The 15,829-nt window shown below is 41.1% G+C and overlaps 1 protein-coding gene across 9 annotated transcripts in view; it reads left to right on the top strand.

The window, feature by feature from the left end:
• Positions 1–15,829, top strand: part of LOC138951901 (uncharacterized) — a 125,124-nt gene that overhangs the window by 61,249 nt on the left and 48,046 nt on the right. The window contains exon 1 of one of the 9 annotated variants that reach the window (XR_011451259.1): positions 10,434–10,452. The exons of the other annotated variants lie outside the window; for them this stretch is intronic. The gene's annotated coding sequence lies outside the window, so the exon portion shown is untranslated. Of the gene's footprint in view, positions 1–10,433; positions 10,453–15,829 lie in introns of those variants that run through there. 9 annotated transcript variants of the gene reach the window in all.

Here is a 15,829-nt window from a genome sequence, read left to right on the forward strand (position 1 = left end):
TTTCTTCCTTTCTTTCTTTCTTTCTTTCTTTTCCATCTTTCTTTCTTTGTTTCTTCTTTTCCTTCTTTCTTTCTTTCTTGAGGTAGTGCCGCAAATAATTATTGCAACACTCTAAATTAATTCTCTCCGTATTGACTAAAGTCTCCGAATGGAAACGTGCTGGGTTTATTTTGATCGTGTTTTGATGACATGTAGAGCTAGGGCAATGACCTCAAAGGGGAGTGCCAGGTAGACCTAGGCTCACACGTTGCAGGAAAACACGTGCTCATTTGTGGCATCACCATTATGCGTGTTTGTAAGCTTCTTTTCTTTTTATATTTAGTCAAGTTTTGACTAAATATTTTAACATCGAGGGGGAATCGAAACGAGGGTCGTGGTGTATGTGCGTGCGTGTGTGCGTGTGTGCGTGCGTGTGTGTGTGTGTGTAGAGCGATTCAGACTAAACTACTGGACCGATCTTTATGAAATTTGACATGAGAGTTCCTGGGTATGAAATCCCCGAACGTTTTTTTCATTTTTTTGATAAATGTCTTTGATGACGTCATATCCGGCTTTTCGTGAAAGTTGAGGCGGCACTGTCACGCCCTCATTTTTCAACCAAATTGGTTCAAATTTTGGTCAAGTAATCTTCGACGAAGCCCGGGGTTCGGTATTGCATTTCAGCTTGGTGGCTTAAAAATTAATTAATGACTTTGGTCATTAAAAATCGGAAAATTGTAAAAAAAAATAAAAATTTATAAAACGATCCAAATTTACGTTTATCTTATTCTCCATCATTTGCTGATTCCAAAAACATATAAATATGTTATATTCGGATTAAAAACAAGCTCTGAAAATTAAATATATAAAAATTATTATCAAAATTTTTTTTTCGAAATCAATTTAAAAACACTTTCATCTTATTCCTTGTCGGTTTCTGATTCCAAAAATATATAGATATGATATGTTTGGATTAAAAACACGCTCAGAAAGTTAAAACGAAGAGAGGTACAGAAAAGCGTGCTATGCAGCATAGCGTAACCACTACCCCGCTCTTCTTGTCAATTTCACTGCCTATGCCGTGAGCGGTGGACCACGAGTATACGGTCTTGCTGCGTTGCATTGCGTTCAGTTTCATTCTGTGAGTTCGACAGCTACTTGACTAAATATTGTATTTTCGCCTTACGCGACTTGTTTTGCTTTGTTTTGTTGCTTGCTTAGTTTTGTGCGTGTGTGTGTGTGTGTGAGTGGGTGTGTGTGTGTAAGTGTGTGTGTGTGTGTGTGTGTGTGTGTGTGTGTGTGCGTGTGTGTGTGCTTGAGTGCGTGTGTGTGCGTGTGTGTGTGTGTGTGTGTGTGTGTGTGTGTGTTATCAGACGAGCGATTCAAAACGTGCTTTTGTTTTTTTGTAAGGGTGCTGACTGTGACATGACTTGGGCTGAAATGGTGTCCATGCCATGTACGTGTCTGTACTCTTGGGTAGTGTCGTTAATTTGCTTGTTTTCCTGTAATCTTTCGTGCTTTCTGTGGATAGTGTACAAAGCTCCACATGTGGCTGAGGCAAACGATGATCGCAAAACTCTCAATCAATTCGTTCCATAATTTTGACGAAATTCGCCAAGCGGAAATGCGCTGGTTCTATTTATATCGTGTGTACTCACAGGGAGAAGTTGGGCAATGGTCGTAGGGAGTGCTAGATGAACTTTGTACCACACTTCCTGGAACTGAAAAAAGTGTTGATTTTTGTTAAACATGATGCAATTGTTTCCTTATTTTGAAATTGACGAAGTTACTCGACTCGAACAGGTCACCGTCTTTTGTTGTGGTCGACTCAGTAAATCATGAGCATCGCTTCACTTTCAATAATTTCATTCTTAAAAATAAAGCGTTTACGGAGTTTTCAAAGTTTGTAATATTACAAACAAGGTGGAATGCATGCTGATTATGACACAAAGAGTGACTACACGTGAGTTCGGGAACGTCATGAGTCATCCATTTCCTGTTGTTTTGGAACACTATTTTTTGAAGATAATTATCGTTCATGGTGGTCCATTTTCAAAGCTGACGTCGACAATCGATGATGTCAACTGTGTTCAGCAATCGTTATTGTTGTTGTTGTTGTTGCTGTTGTTGTTGTTGTTGTTGTTGGTGGTGGTGGTGGTGGTGGTGGTGGTGATGGTGCTGCTAGCTGCTGCTGCTGCTGCTGGTGTTGTTGTTCGATCAGAGGTACAATGATTGTGTGGAACAGAGACAGACGCTCCAGTCGCCAGAGAGTTGGGTGGGGTGTTTATGTTTTAGAATCTCCGCAGTCTTCGTAATTTTTTGTTAATCAATTAGTGTGTGTGCGTAATGCGCATTTGCGAGTGAAACAAAATATATTAAATCGTGTCTCAACAAAGGTATATTATTATTGAGTGTACCATAACTATATTGTCCCGCATGTAATAAAGCATTGACAGAACGCGTTTCTTGAAGGGCCAGGGAAGCTTCATTTCCACCAATGTTGTGCTGTTAAAAAACCCACTAGATTTTGGCCCCGACCCAAATATATCGCACGGGTCATACAGGGGCACATAATGACGTCACTGTTGCCGTGTGCACTATCACACATTACGCTGTTGCCCATGCATCATGTAGCCTATTGTTTACACACGTAGCAACCCGGATACTGCCAGGTGGACACCCGAAATAGAACTAGCAAATCGGCGTGTCCGAAACGAGCTCGGTTATGTGACACTGACCGACAATGCTGACCTGTATATATGTCAAGTTATGTTTTGACGTCAAGGGGGGGGGGGGGGGGGAGAGAGAGAGAGAGAGAGAGAGAGAGAGGGAGAGAGGGAGAGAGAGAAAGAGAGAGGGAGAAAGAGAGAAAGAGAGACTGAGAGAGAGAGAGAGAGAGAGAGAGAGAGAGAGAGAGAGAGAGAGAGAGAGAGAGAGAGAGAAGCGTGTCCATTTTGAAGATTCAAAACTGCACTTTTGAATTAAGCCTGTCCTAAACTGGGTGTAGTGGACTACGCGAAGCATACTTCGCGGCACGAAGCTTTAGCACTGAGTTTTCGGTAAAAAGACTTCGCGTATCCTTCGCGAAGTCGACTTGGGGCTCAATTATAAGGACCATCTTTTTTCACTTCCTGCGTCATTTGTTGTCTGTCATTTGTTGTCTGTCATTTGTTGTCTGTCATTTGTTGTCTGTCATTTGTTGTCTGTCATTTGTTGTCTGTCATTTGTTGTCTGTCATTTGTTGTCTGTCATTTGTTGTCTGTCATTGGTTGTCTGTCATTTGTTGTCTGTCATTTGTTGTCTGTCATTTGTTGTCTGTCATTTGTTGTCTGTCATTTGTTGTCTGTCATTTGTTGTCTGTCATTTGAGCGTTGATGCGTTAAGCTGCCGTTATGCGCCATACATGGCCCAGCTCATCCGACTTCGATCGCCGTGTCAGTTTTTATATCGTAGTGGTCCTTCTCCTTGACTGGTGGCTTTACAGGGCTGTCGAGTCCAGTCTACCAGGCTATTTGGCCATAGCTGGCTGGTTTGTTTATCTGAGGTGACCCTCCCCAGGGCTAGAGCTTATAATGCGGCTCTTGATCGTATGGTGCTCCCGTAATTGCACCACAGAGATATATAGAACTATATCTCTGTGAATTGGACACCTGGGGTATTTCTTGGGAGTAACAGTGCCACCTGTTACCCTGCCCCATCCTGCTGGAAGCACCGCCATTTGGTCCGCGACTGGTTATTCGTCCTGGCAAGCCTGGCTTATCTCGCAGCTAGCTAACCTCCATATCTGAAGGCCACCCCACTATCCGCCACCTGTGGACGCGCCTTGTTGGGGGTGGTCGCCCCTACTTTTCCAGGCTGCGTCATTTCTTCTTCTTCTTCTTCTTCTTCAGCGTTCCAGAATGTTCTGGTTACGTGTGAGCTCGTTTTGCCCATTTGGGTTCCCCAAACTATTCTCTCAGAGCATAGTCAGCTTCACTCCGCTTTCGTTGAGTATATAGGCATGCTGGGTATTTTCATGTTTCCATAACCCACCGAACTCTGACATGGATTACAGGATCTTTTCCGTGCGCACTTGGTCTTGTGCTTGCGTGTACACACGAAGGGGGTTAAGTCACTAGCAGGTCTGCACAAAGTTGACCTGGGAGATCGGAAAAATCTCCACTCTTAACCCACCAGGCGGCAGCGACCGGGATTCGAACTCACGACCTCCCGATTAGGAGACCGACGTCTTACCACCACGCCACTGCGCCCGTCCGCTGCGTCATTTGAATTTGTACTTCTTCAACATACCCAGACAGTGTGTATTTAGAGGGTGATACATTTAAACGCCCTAATTCGCATGGGGGGAAAGCTAACTCTAGCCGGATGGAGAAAAATATAAAGTTGAGATTCACTTGTGATTACAGCTGCATTTGCACTCGTCTTGTGAAAACTATTTTGATGAAACTAACAGAATAATAGACGTGTTAGGGTGGTGGCTTATAACGGACTTTGCAAACCCTTCACAGAGGCAGTTGTACTATGGGAAGGAGTTTGGTCTGGTAGTGGAAGTTAACAGAGCAAATGTTTGATGACTAAAATAGGCCCATCGAGTTTATAGACGCCCCGGGAACAGCTGAAAGCACGGGATGTGAAGTGTTCTAGAAAAGGGTTTGCAGTTCAGTGAACTTCTCAAATTTAAGCTATCAATAGTAGCCTTCTTTCTTCTTTTCTCATCCATGATAGAATTACAAAGTACAGGCTTATTTTCAGCGATGCTCGGTTCATGTACAATAACTGTTGCACCTTGCTAGTAAGACCCCCCCCTCCCTCCTATTAAAGATACCCCTTGAGCCTTCCTTTTTCATAGTTATCTGTTCATAAAACCTACATTCTAAAATTCCCTCTTTTTATATTTAGTCAAGTTTTGACTAAATATTTTAACATCGAGGGGGAATCGAAACGAGGGTCGTGGTGTATGTGCGTGTGTGCGTGTGTGCGTGTGTGTGTGTAGAGCGATTCAGACTAAACTACTGGACCGATCTTTATGAAATTTGACATGAGAGTTCCTGGGTATGAAATCCCCATACGTTTTTTTCATTTTTTTGATAAATGTCTTTGATGACGTCATATCCGGCTTTTCGTGAAAGTTGAGGCGGCACTGTCACGCCCTCATTTTTCAACCAAATTGGTTGAAATTTTGGTCAAGTAATCTTCGACGAAGCCTGGACTTCGGTATTGCATTTCAGCTTGGTGGCTTAAACATTAATTAATGACTTTGGTCATTAAAAATCTGAAAATTGTAAAAAAAAAATAAAAATTTATAAAACGATCCAAATTTACGTTTATCTTATTCTCCATCATTTGCTGATTCCAAAAACATATAAATATGTTATATTCGGATTAAAAACAAGCTCTGAAAATTAAATATATAACAATTATTATCAAAATTAAATTGTCCAAATCAATTTAAAAACACTTTCATCTTTTTCCTTGTCGGTTCCTGATTCCAAAAACATATAGATATGATATGTTTGGATTAAAAACACGCTCAGAAAGTTAAAACAAAGAGAGGTACAGAAAAGCGTGCTATCCTTCTTAGCGCAACTACTACCCCGCTCTTCTTGTCAATTTCACTGCCTATGCCGTGAGCGGTGGACTACGAGTATACGGTCTTGCTGCGTTGCATTGCGTTCAGTTTCATTCTGTGAGTTCGACAGCTACTTGACTAAATATTGTATTTTCGCCTTACGCGACTTGTTTAAATGTCTCTCCAAATTCTGGTCTCATTAGAGTTAAAAAAAAAAATTAAAAAAAGTAACGAGGGGAAGTAAGCACACTAAATACAGACTGCATGCAGTTGAAATTTTGGCCAAGCAATCTTCGACGAAGGCCGGACTTCGGTATTGTATTTCAGCTTGGTGGCTTGGTGGCTGAAAATTGTAATTTTTTAAATTTTTTTCTAAAACGATCCAAATGTACGTTCATCTTATTCTCCATCATTTGCTGATTCCAAAAACATATAAATATGTTATATTCGGATTAAAAACAAGCTCTGAAAATTAAATATATAAAAATTATTATCAAAATTAAATTTTCGAAATCAATTTAAAAACCCTTTCATCTTATTCCTTGTCGGTTCCTGATTCCAAAAACATATAGATATGATATGTTTGGATTAAAAACACGCTCAGAAAGTTAAAACAAAGAGAGGTACAGAAAAGCGTGCTATCCTTCTGAGCGCAACTGCTACCCCGCTCTTCTTGTCAATGTCACTGTCTTTGCCGTGAGCGGGTGACTGACGATGCTACGAGTATACGGTCTTGCTGCGTTGCATTGCGTTCAGTTTCATTCTGTGAGTTCGACAGCTACTTGACTAAATGTTGTATTTTCGCCTTACGCGACTTGTTTTTTCTGGCGTTATCGCGCTAGATTCGGTTGTGTATGGTTGAACGGAGTGGCGAATCTAACTTTATTTCTTCTGATTACAAAAATGACGATTGACAAATTTAGATATGAAAAGAAGTTGAATTTGGGTATCTTATTGGAATTAGAGTTAAATAGAAGAAGGAAATGTATGTGTTGTAGTATTATACATGGTTGAGAATTTCATTTAAAAAAAAAGGACCAATGAAGAAGGAGGCTCCCCCGCCTCAAAAAAGAAATGAAAAAAAAAGAGAGAGAGAAACAAACAGACAAAAAATATGGGTTGAAGTAACCTGCATGCAAATAAGGTCGGAAAAGACCCACAAAAAAAACACCGTTATTTTTTCTGTTATTTCTTCTTTTTCTTCTTCTTTTAAAAGCCATATGTACTCGATGACTATACACGCTAATTGCTTTACCAACAGCTGGAGACATGCTAAATTAAGTTCCCTGCAAAATATTGTGGTCTAGGACCCCTTAAATGTTGAGATATTTGAATGTTCATTTTGATCTGGATCGTCCTATTTATAGATTTGGCAACACATGTAACGTTGATGCAAGGGAGAGAACTCCGCGGCTTTGTTGACATCCTCACTTTTTCAGAGGCTAGAACAAGCTGTAATGCATGTATTATGGTCCGCGCATGGTGACAAATCGTCATTATATGGTCTTATGGTGCGTTTGACATCGATTGTGGGCAAACTACACTTTGTAAACACGGGAGTGCGTTAGTATGCCTTTAAGGTGTAAATGGACTCTGCACTCAGATTGTAGAACTGGGAACAACTCCACACATCTACTGAGGGGGGGGAAAATGAATACAAATTAATTTTGAAAAAAAAACCCTCCCCGGTCGCATGGTTCTTTCGTCGCATATTTTGTCTTTCCTTTGTTTGACTTTCTCATGGAATGCTTGGCTGTTTCTTAGAATACGTTGCTTGTTTTCACGAGCGAAAAATCTCAATGGCATAGCTTCGGGGCGGAGATCAGACATTTTTTCGATTTTTTAAATTTAAAAAAAAATTTCTTTGTAGTGTGCGTGGGTTGAACAAAATGTACGAATTTTAGGGGGCGGTTTCGTGTCCCGATATGTCGACAAATTTATGTATGTAGTTTGTCCTTGTCGAGGGGAAAAGGGGGGTGAGTTGGAGGGGGTGGGGGGGGGGGGAGATATGACGGGGAGTAAAGCGTGGGAATCCTCTGCCATCCGATATGTGGGGGCTGCGGGTGTTACCTAACTTTCTCACTGGGGGCGCTAAGTTTCGCATCATTTGTTCTCTCCATTGTGTGCAGAATTTTAACCTCTTTGTTTCCCTTTATGTGGTAAGGGTTAAAACACTAAACGTTCAACGAAACGTTGCATACTCTTATCAGCGTAAGGATTACAAAAGTGTATAGCGGAAACCTTTGCAATGTAATACTGGCGTTTGGAAATAATACGTACTCTGCATATATATAGATTCATTTTCTTTCTTTCTTTCTTTCTTTTTTCATTCCGTTCTTTCTTCCTTTCGTTTATGTATTTCTTTCTTTCTTTCTTTCATTTTGTTCTTTCATTTTGTTCTTTCTTTCTTTTTCTATAACAAATTGACATTGAGGAAGCAATGTAGCCTTTTTTTAATTCCCGGAGAATCCAGTGACGCAACGCGTTGGAATTGCAAGGCTCGCACCCCCCCCCCCCCCTCCTCCCCTCCCCCTCCCCTTCCCCTCCCCTCCCCTCCAACCCACCCCTCCCCTCGTCTTCTGGTCTCCCAACCCCTCTTACGCCACCAATATTTGTTTCAGAGGCAAGAGTAGGCTGTTTTTTTAAATTTTCTCTGTCGATCTCTGCAGCAGTCTGTATTATACGTCGCTTAATTAAATCTCTGTAAATATAAAGTAACAAGAAGAATCATACACCATGCCAGTTGTCTCTTAGTCGTACTTTATTTTAGCGCCCTGTGGCATCATGTTCTACTGGTTCTGATAGTTATAGTGAGGGGTTAATGAAGATTTGAAAGTCTCCATGAAACTATTCTTTCTTTCCCTCCCTCCTCCCCACACCCTGCTTTCCCCCCTCCCCGTCCCCGCCAGTGTTGTGAGCAAAAAGAGAACATAATTAATTCAGTTATGAAACTCGCTGTAAAACTGGCCTAGTTCCAACCCTTCCTGTGCTACCGATGATTGCGATTACTGATAAATAACAAGAGCTTGTGAGCAACAACTATTATCATGTTTACGTTCATTTAGATAATTAGCACAGCTAAGAAACATTTTCGAAGTTATCATGATTATAACATATCGATTATCCCTTGCTTCAGGGCGGGGATGTAGCTCAGTCGGTAGCGCGCTGGATTTGTATCCAGTTGGCCGCTGTCAGCGTGAGTTCGTCCCCACGTTCGGCGAGAGATTTATTTCTCAGAGTCAACTTTGTGTGCAGACTCTCCTCGGTGTCCGAACACCCCCGTGTGTACACGCAAGCACAAGACCAAGTGCGCACGAAAAAGATCCTGTAATCCATGTCAGAGTTCGGTGGGTTATAGAAACACGAAAATACCCAGCATGCTTCCTCCGAAAACGGCGTATGGCTGCCTAAATGGCGGGGTAAAAAACGGTCATACACGTAAAATTCCACTCGTGCAAAAAACACGAGTGTACGTGGGAGTTTCAGCCCACGAACGAAGAAGAAGAAGAAGAAGAAGAAGATCCCTTGCTTCTTCCATGATATATCGTAAATTGACATCAAGGATTGACAATGCATTTTAAGACATAGACCTACCTGGGATTCCCAATTTGTGCGAATATAGGTGTGCATGCTATGGAACTTGAGTAAACAGTATGAGAATCAAAGAGGTTCAAACGGTGTTCATTTGTTCACTTTGGGAACGATAACAAACCTAGATCATCAACTATCCCCCACCCCTTCTCCTTTCTTTCTTTCTTTATTTGGTGTTTAACGTCGTTTTCAACCATTCAAGGTTATATTGCGACGGGACCCCTTCTCCCCCGTTACGCCAAAATATAGATACAAGAAATTGAAAGTTGGGGAAAATTACTCAGCAACCTACTACTCGGCAATTAATTCCGGCATGTTGATGATCTAGGTTTATTATCAAACTGTATTGTTTTAGTTCGTGTGCAAGGACAAGGGATTTTAGTGTACCTCTCTGCACTAGAGTCAAGGTTATGGTCGTTGTCACAGCAAGGGGGTTTGTGATTCTTGACCGCGTTCCCAGCATGACGAAATTACATGGACAGACTTGCCAAAATTATTTCGTGTACAAGTCACAAGGAATGACAAGGCATTTTAAGTCATAGACCTAACTGGGATTCCCAATTTGTGCGAATACAGGTGTGCATGCTATGAAACTTTTGAGTTCAGAAATGTCAGAATCAAAGGGGTTCAAACAGCAGTCGTCACTTTCGGAGGGAAGAAGAGCGCCTTGGTACAGAATTATTATTTACTGCATACCTGAATTAAAAAAATAAGATTTTGTTGCATATATATATATATGTGCGAGCACGCGACTAAACGGGAACTCCTGTCGGTATTAATAACGTTGTTTGTTGTACTGTTGCGTTATAATGTGCTGCGCGCGTCATAATCAGTTTATTCATACCTTATCCTTGAAAACAAAAACAAAAAGAAAAGAAAAAAGAACAGAATGTATGAAGGGCATTGGCCGACCTCCCCCGTGTGAAAGGGATTTTAGTGTTTAGGGACCTCCTCCCGTGTGAAAGGGATTTAAGTGTAAAGGGACCTCCTCCCGTGTGAAAGGGATTTAAGTGTAAAGGGACCTCCTCCCGTGTGAAAGGGATTTAAGTGTAAAGGGATCTCCTCACGTGTGAAAGGGATTTAAGTGTAAAGGGATCTCCTCCCGTGTGAAAGGGATTTAAGTGTAAATTAAGGGACCTCGCTCCTCCCGTGTAAATTGTCTGGTAAATGACCGTGGATCCGCCCAGGCTGTTATTGTGTGGGACATGATCATCTTTCCACTTTGACACATACCACACATCAACAGCCTAGCTGTTTCTATGCAGAGTGGTCAAGTGTTTCTATATTCATGTTGTCCCTGAAACTTGGTGCATGTGAGTTTTTAGTTTTTTTGTTTTTGTTTGTTTTGTTGACTGAATTAAATTGTGTCACTGGCACTGCATGTCAGTCTGCAAAATGAATTCAGCAACAACACAATCTTACTTGGAGAATAAACAACAAGCTATGATGTTGGTTTTTACATTTAGTCAAGTTTTGACTAATGTTTTAACATAGAGGGGGAATCGAAACGAGGGTCGTGGTGTATGTGTGTGTGTGTGTGTGCCTGTGTGTGTGTGTGTGTGTGTGTGTGTGTGTGTGTGTGTGTGTGTGTGTGTGTGTGTGTGTGTGTGTGTGTGTGTGTGTGCGTGCGTGTAGAGCGATTCAGACCAAACTACTGGACCGATCTTTATGAAATTTTACATGAGAGTTCCTGGGAATAATATCCCCGAATTTATTTTTCTTTTTTTTCGATAAATACCTTTGATGACGTCATATCCGGCTTTTTGTAAAAGTGGTGGCGGCACTGTCACACCCTCATTTTTCAATCAAATTGATTGAAATTTTGGCCAAGCAATCTTCGACGAAGGCCGGACTGCGGTATTGCATTTCAGCTTGGTGGCTTAAAAATTAATTAATGATTTTGGTCATTAAAAATCTGAAAATTGTAAAAAAAAATAATTTATAAAACGATCCAAATTTACGTTCATCTTATTCTCCATCATTTGCTGATTCCAAAAACATATAAATATGTTATATTTGGATTAAAAACAAGCTCTGAAAATTAAATATATAAAAATGATTATCAAAATTAAATTTTCGGAATCAATTTAAAAACACTTTCATCTTATTCCTTGTCGGTTCCTGATTCCAAAAACATATAGATATGATATGTTTGGATTAAAAACACGCTCAGAAAGTTAAAACGAAGAGAGGTACAGAAAAGCGTGCTATCCTTCTCAGCGCAACTACTAACCCGCTCTTCTTGTCAATTTCATTGCCTTTGCCGTGAGCGGTGGCTGACGATGTTACGAGTATACGGTCTTGCTGCGTTGCATTGCGTTCAGTTTCATTCTGTGAGTCCGACAGCTACTTGACTAAAATTAATGTTGTATTTTCGCCTTACGCGACTTGTTTTGTATGTGTATGTGTATGTGTGTGTGTGTGTGTGTGTGTGTGTGTGTGTGTGTGTGTGTGTGTTTGCGTGTTTGTGTGTGTGTGAGTGTGTGTGTGTGTGTGAGAGTGTGTGTGTGTGTGTCTGTCTGTGTGTCTGGGTGTGTGTCTGGGTGTGTGTCGGTGCGGGCATATTTGCGCTCGCGCGCGTGTGTGTGTGTCTGTGTGTCTGTCTGTCTGTCTGTCTGTGTCTGTGTGTGTGTACGTGCGTGCATAAGTGTGTGTCTGCCAGTGTTTGTGTCTGTGTGTTTGTGTCTGTGTGCCCGCGTGTATTTTTTTTATTTTTTATTTTCATTACTTTATTGTCCCATCGCTGGGAAATTCGGGTCGCTTCCTCCCAGTGGAAAGCTAGCAGCAACGGAGTCGCGCTACCCAGGTGTCTGCGTGTTTAGATGTATTCAGCCACCTGCACTTATGGCAGAATGACCAAGGTCTTTTACGTGCCATTGTGATGACACGGGGGTGGGACATGGCTTCCGTCTCTGGGTCTGCACATAAAGTTGACCCGTGTCCGTCCCGGCCCGAATTCGAACCTGCGACCTTCCGATCACAAGTCCAGTGCTCTACCAACTGAGCTACCGGGCCCCCGTACGCGTGTATGCGTGTGTTCCTGCGTTGATGTTTGCGCGCGTGCGTTGTTACGTGCATGTGAGTACGTATGTTGGTGTTAGTCCCCTCCACCTCCACCCCCTCCCCCAAGTTGACTTATATATATCTTACTTATATCTCCCTGTACCCTGGGGTTTTCGCTTTCATGTCATAGACACACCTATCTGTTAACAACCGAGTCGTTGTCAGTTTCGGAATCACGCTTCAAAGAATGCATGACACGCCTGTTGCTCTGCGGTCTGGTGCATTTGTGTACGGTTGAGAATGTCAGTTTTGAGATAGAATAGCTTCAGCCATCTAAATGATTGTGGAAAGGCTTCCCCCGAAAGGGCGTATGGCTGCCTAAATGGCGGGATGAAAACGGTCATACACGTAAAAGCCGTGGAAGATTCAGCCCATGAACGAACAAACAAACAAACTTGTGTAAAGGCTGTGGTATACGCTAGATTAATACCTTCCACGCTCAAAATATATTCTTTGAAAAGAAACCATTTTATGGTCAGATTTTTTCTACTTCGTTAGTCTCGATGGTTGTGTTTGTGTGAGTGTGAGTGTGTATGAGGGTGTGTGTGACTGTGTGTGTGTGTGTGTGTGTGTGTGTGTGTGTGTGTGTGTGTGTGTGTGTGTGTGTCGATCAAAGCAAATTATCTTGCGTTTTAAACACACACACACACACACACACACACGCATACACACACACACACTGAGAGAGAGAGAGAGAGAGAGAGAGAGAGAGAGAGAGAGAGAGAGAGAGAGAGAGAGAGAGAGAGAGAGAAAGAGAGAGAGAGATTTTCACGCACTTGTTACAATGTTCAACACATAGAAAGACAAAAACATACCACACGTTTAAAGCTTTTAATATGCTACATGTGTATCAAACCTGCATGGCAAACCACTTGAACATATCGTATGAAAAATCACCTGTTCAAATATAAACATTGTTAAAATCGCCGTGTCTTTCACAACCTCACCATTTGCTCGACAACAGGTTGCGCTCATCAATCACATAATATTATCACACAAATGACTAACATGAATGATGGGTAATAACGAACGACAGGCATTCCCCTCTGACACGGAACACACTGCCACACATTGCATCGTTGCCGTATCAATAAATAATTAATTCAATTCATTCAAATCGGTAAGTACATGTGTCATGGCATCAATGCATACCATCATGACATTTCTTTGGCTTATCAAAAACATTCTCATGTGTGTGTTTTTTTCTCCATTTTGCAGTATATTCAACGAGCATTACTGGGAATAATTTTGTTGTTTGTGTTATAATACCTGCGAACCTTCACTCGAAAAATAAATTCAGCCCCAACAGGCCAGGTTGTATGTTGTTAAAATCACGAGTTCTAATCTCGTGTTGCCTAATGACTATTGTTTCTGTGTGCAACGAAGCTTTCACATAGTTGCGCTGTCGCTACAGCCAGAAGGATTATAAGGCCAAAAAAAAAATAGTCTGTTTACGGTAACATAGGCCAAAAAAATAGGGTCGGTAGGTCGGGATTTTTTTTTCTTTTTTTTTCCAAAAATCCATATTTTTACGTTATTTTGCAAAAAAACCAAGATTTTTTTTATATTTTTTTTTTCCCCCAAATGCCAAAAAAAGTCTAGGGTCGCGCGAAAAAAATAGGGTCGGTCGGGTTACCGTAAACAGACCTATTTTTTTTTGTTTGGCCTTATAAGGTGCTGTGCTTCTTGCTTCCACATCGTCATGTATCTCTTTGGGTGGAGCTATCACATTGCTATGAACGTGGGACAGGATGTTTTTACCCCGTTTTTATGGATGGAGCTATCACCATTGCTATGAACGTGGGACAGGAGGTTTTTACCCCGTGTTTATGGGTGGAGCTATCACATTGCTATGAACGTGGGACAGGATGTTTTTACCCCGTTTTTATGGATGGAGCTATCACATTGCTATGAACGTGGGACAGGATGTTTTACCCCGTGTTTATGGATGGAGCTATCACATTGCTATGAACGTGGGACAGGATGTTTTACCCCGTGTTTATGGATGGAGCTATCACATTGCTATGAACGTGGGACAGGAGGTTTTTACCCCGTGTTTATGGGTGGAGCTATCACCATTGCTATGAACGTGGGACAGGAGGTTTTTACCCCGTTTTTATGGATGGAGCTATCACATTGCTATGAACGTGGGACAGGAGGTTTTTACCCCGTGTTTATGGGTGGAGCTATCACCATTGCTATGAACGTGGGACAGGAGGTTTTTACCCCGTGTTTATGGGTGGAGCTATCACCATTGCTATGAACGTGGGACAGGAGGTTTTTACCCCGTTTTTATGGATGGGGAAGATGTGTACGCCCAGCATAACAGTTTTATACTACAACATCTGTTAAGTTTGTTGTTCCTGCCATAACAGTTTTATACTACAACATCTGTTAAGTTTGTTGTTCCTGCCATAACAGTTTTATACTACAACATCTGTTAAGTTTGTTGTTCCTGCCATAACAGTTTTATACTACACCATCTGTTAAGTTTGTTGTTCCTGCCATAACAGTTTTATACTACACCATCTGTTAAGTTTGTTGTTCCTGCCATAACAGTTTTATACTACACCATCTGTTAAGTTTGTTGTTCCTGCCATAACAGTTTTATACTACACCATCTGTTAAGTTTGTTGTTCCTGCCATAACAGTTTTATACTACACCATCTGTTAAGTTTGTTGTTCCTGCCATAACAGTTTTATACTACACCATCTGTTAAGTTTGTTGTTCCTGCCATAACAGTTTTATACTACACCATCTGTTAAGTTTGTTGTTCCTGCCATAACAGTTTTATACTACACCATCTGTTAAGTTTGTTGTTCCTGCCATAACAGTTTTATACTACAACATCTGTTAAGTTTGTTGTTCCTGCCATAACAGTTTTATACTACACCATCTGTTAAGTTTGTTGTTCCTGCCATAACAGTTTTATACTACACCATCTGTTAAGTTTGTTGTTCCTGCCATAACAGTTTTATACTACACCATCTGTTAAGTTTGTTGTTCCTGCCATAACAGTTTTATACTACAACATCTGTTAAGTTTGTTGTTCCTGCCATAACAGTTTTATACTACACCATCTGTTAAGTTTGTTGTTCCTGCCATAACAGTTTTATACTACACCATCTGTTAAGTTTGTTGTTCCTGCCATAACAGTTTTATACTACAACATCTGTTAAGTTTGTTGTTCCTGCCATAACAGTTTTATACTACACCATCTGTTAAGTTTGTTGTTCCTGCCATAACAGTTTTATACTACAACATCTGTTAAGTTTGTTGTTCCTGCCATAACAGTTTTATACTACAACATCTGTTAAGTTTGTTGTTCCTGCCATAACAGTTTTATACTACAACATCTGTTAAGTTTGTTGTTCCTGCCATAACAGTTTTATACTACAACATCTGTTAAGTTTGTTGTTCCTGCCATAACAGTTTTATACTACACCATCTGTTAAGTTTGTTGTTCCTGCCATAACAGTTTTATACTACAACATCTGTTAAGTTTGTTGTTCCTGCCATAACAGTTTTATACTACAACATCTGTTAAGTTTGTTGTTCCTGCCATAACAGTTTTATACTACAACATCTGTTAAGTTTGTTGTTCCTGCCATAACAGTTTTATACTA

This window comes from Littorina saxatilis, linkage group LG17 (assembly GCF_037325665.1).
Source record: "Littorina saxatilis isolate snail1 linkage group LG17, US_GU_Lsax_2.0, whole genome shotgun sequence".
In the NCBI taxonomy this organism is placed as follows: domain Eukaryota; kingdom Metazoa; phylum Mollusca; class Gastropoda; order Littorinimorpha; family Littorinidae; genus Littorina; species Littorina saxatilis.